Here is a 4,015-nt window from a genome sequence, read left to right on the forward strand (position 1 = left end):
ATCTTCCAGAACCATGCACCCGTTACACCATTACGTGGAATTATTCAACTGAGTGCTTTTTGTGGCTTTCGCCTTTATTTTATATATTTTATGGAGGGACAGACAGTAAGTAGGCTGACAGGAAATGGGGGAGAGAGATGGGGGGTGAAGACATGCAGTAAAGGCCGTCTGGATCGGGAGTCGAGCCCGCGGCACACTGCCAGACTGGATTACCAGCCAAGGTGCCTGGACCGCTGAGCCACGGCCCAGGCCTCTCGCTTTCTTCTTTAAGTGACTTAACATTCTGACCTGAGATCAGATTCACACGAGGTTTCCACTGGACACACACTGGTCTGATTAACCCATTCTGACCTGAGATCAGATTCTAAAAATGTCAGTCGTTCTTCGATTTTTCAAAAAATAGCAGACCTACAAGCTCGTATCGCGCCACTCGGTGGCGCGATATGAGCTTGTAGATCTGCTATTTTTCTCAGGAATCATTCGTAGATTTGACCCCCCAATCCAACCCGTTGATGCTGAGTGCCGAGCTTGGGAGGCACTGGGTCCACATTTTCACAGTCTTTGGTATGACCCGGCCCGGCGGGGATCGAACCCCTGACCTCCCAGTCTCAGGGCGGACACTCTAACCACAAGGCTGGTCAGAAGAGTGGCCAAGGACCACTCCAGAAAACACTTGGAGGCAGCAGCAGACACACTGCAGCGTTACAGAGAAAACCATGCACGTGCCAAGGTCGCGACCGTCTCGAGAGACTGTCTTGAGAGAGCTCTTTGTTTCACGATTCATGAGATGATTGTGTGACACGGGTGTTTTACAGGAGAGTATTTTGCTGCACACAATATCTAACGGCAAAGGTGGCCGTGGTACGATACGGTTCGCTCATAGTATAAAATCAGGCTATTCATTGCCTTATCATTAGAAATTATAATAACAGTTATCTAGTGCTGTATGTACGCCCTGCAGTTGACATCTGCAGTACAGCTGTTAAAGATCACCCCTGAGACACACACACAGTCACACACACACAGTCACACACACAGTCTCACACACACACACACACACACACACACACACACACACACACAGACACAGTAGCTGGGGACAAGCCGGCAACACCCTCACACTCACACACACATACGTTCCTTTTCCTTCCTGCCCAACCACATGACAACACACCCATGGAGGGCCTGACCACATTGGCCAATATTAGAGGGAGTAAAAGGCGGGGCAGGGCGTGTGGCTCGCTGGCAGGCTGAGTCCACAGCATCAGGCCGCTGATGTGTACTATACTGTGTGCGTGCGTGCGTGCGTGCGTGCGTGCGTGCGTGCGTGCGTGCGTGCGTGCGAAGGGAAAATAAAGTGGGAAGAAAAGAGAAAAATCAGACCCCTCTGAGTCTGAAGTGAGTGGTGCTGTATACGAATACAAGAAGACTCACCCCGTTTCTGTTTTCCTCCCAGAATTTTCCCCAGTGAGGGGTGGGAGAGGCTGGACAGCAGACGGCTGGATTTTGAATTTCTCTAACTATAAACTTTCATGACAGCAGAACAGACTAAGTACAAATATAATTTATGAAAAGCTACTACATTGAAGTCTGTTCACAGAAGTTGTTGTAGGATATGTGGGGATTATCTGACGAGGTACCATTTGAGGGGGCAAAACCTTACATAATACTAAATAATACTAAATTGTTTATAGGGTCAATATAAGTAAAATAATATAGCCTTTCCACAGGAGTATCTTTTTATATTTTTCCAAAAAGAATACAAACAGCCAATAGCATATTACAAAGTTATCCCCCTCACTGGGGAAAATTCCGGGAGGAAAAACGGGCACGCACCGGGGTGAGTCTTCTTGTTACCCTGTATACTGTACTTGTGCTGTACGTACTGTACAAGCCCCCCCCCCCCTAACGCTGTGCTCGGACAGACCCAGCCACCCAGCCTATAGGGACAGACCCAGGGACCCACATAGCAGTCTATAGGAGTGGTTGCAACACTTACTGTAAAAACATGCAGTAGGACAAGACAAAGAAGGCTAGACACGCACACGCACACACACACACACACACACACGCACACGCACACGCACACACACACACACCCCCGAATCGATGGGTAGATGAAATGAATAAGTATACACTACCAGCGACACGGACTGTAAATGAAAGGCGATGAGCCGTGGAGCTCAATATATGCACACCACTAGCCTTGTTTCAGCGCGCGGCGCGCCATAATGTGAATTTATGTCCTCTGGATCTCTTCAACTTTTTAATTTCAAGGATCCTCAGTTTGATATGCATTAGGGCCGTGGGGGAAATGGAACCAAATCGACCCGTTGGGGTCAATGATTCGCTGCCGTTTGCACACTTTTGCATACGGAACTGTAAGGGACCACCTAACTATCTGCATGGGGAGTGCAGATTTTTCTTTACAAAGATGTTTCGATTTTCATTATCGTGAGAGCGATGGCTTCCATTTTCATGTTGAACTTTTCAGGACTAGAAAGCCTGCAGTTTCTATTAGCTCGTATTCCCGATCGGTGATGTCCCTGGAGGATGGTTTCTGAACTGCCCACAGCCCTCCTATATGAGACACAGACCGAGTAGAAAGAAATTGCTTTTTTTCATGATTATTAGTGAGGACCTCTTATATGAAGATGGGTTGAAGAGTGGTGAAGTGGTCCTTTAATGTAAATCGCTCTGGATTAAGAGCGTCTGCTAAATGCCTAAATTGTAATTGTAAATTGTCGGAGGATACTAGCCCGGAGCAATGCTAAAAGGTAAACAGACGGACGGCGTGTTATGGAGTATACGGTTGTCTACGAACATACGCGTAGATAGCACCAGTAGGGACCATTAGCCTAGCTACGTTCATAAACATAGATGGGACGGAAAAAGTTAATGTTTTGTTATAGAGCACTTTAAACAAACATTACCACTCACTTCACACAAGTGCGATTAAAAATAAATCTCTCTCCCTTCCCCTACCCCTCTCTCTCTCTCTCTCTCTCTCTCTCTCTCTCTCGTCCCCACTTCAACAGAAGCAGCCATGCAATTATCCACCATTTACACTGTATACAATATCTATTGCCGTCTCTCCTCTCTCTCCCCCTCTCTCTCTCTCTCTCTCTCTCTCTCTGTGAAACGGGAGCCAAAGCCGTCTTTTCTGCCATGTCACAGAGTAGGAAAAGGGTGAAGTTGAGGCCACTGTGACAGCAGCCATTGTGATTTATTGTTATATGCGGTATATCGGGAAAGGGGGTATTTTGGTTGCAGTACATTTGCACATACATTAACTATGGGTGCTATAAATACAGAATACAGAGCCCGAGTAGCAGTTAGGGGTTAACTGTCTTGCCCAGGGACACTTGGACACATCAGTCACAAGTGTCCAGGCGGTCAGTCCACTCTACCCGTTCAGCTATGGGCAGTAAAAAGTCATTCCCAGGCGGCCACTCTACCCATAGTAGCAGCTATAAAGACAGGACGACCCTGGGGTCGCAGCAGTTGGCAGTGGCACAACTAAATAGAGTGCATTGGGTGAAACAACAGCATAAAACACATCCAGGTATGGAGAGTGCCCACATGGCGCATATGTCACATAATAGGCTCTGGCCGAAACTATCAACAAAAGGCAACAAACAAATCTTGAAAGAATGTAATAAAAAGTAAAATCAGACCCGTCAAACGCTATTTTCCGTGCTCGGACAGACCCGGGGACACACACATATTAGGGATGGGTCCGATTAATCGATTAATCGTTTTTTTCTTTTTTTTTTTCTGTTTTTTTTTTAATGAAAATCGGTTGGAAAGGCAATATTGTCATCCAAACAGGACAGGGCTATAGGCCTACAAAAGTGTGCCTGGGATGTGTCTGTGTAGCTGCATGACTGAGAGGAGTGTGAGTGGAGATTGATTCCAATCAAGATACAGGTTTGGAGGATTTAGCAGGTGTTGGGAATTTACCTAATCAGGCCTAGGCTGGGGTTGCTATGGTGATCAATTGGATCAACAGTGG

This window comes from Protomyctophum parallelum (assembly GCF_964188405.1).
Source record: "Protomyctophum parallelum genome assembly, chromosome: 18".
Classification (NCBI taxonomy): domain Eukaryota; kingdom Metazoa; phylum Chordata; class Actinopteri; order Myctophiformes; family Myctophidae; genus Protomyctophum; species Protomyctophum parallelum.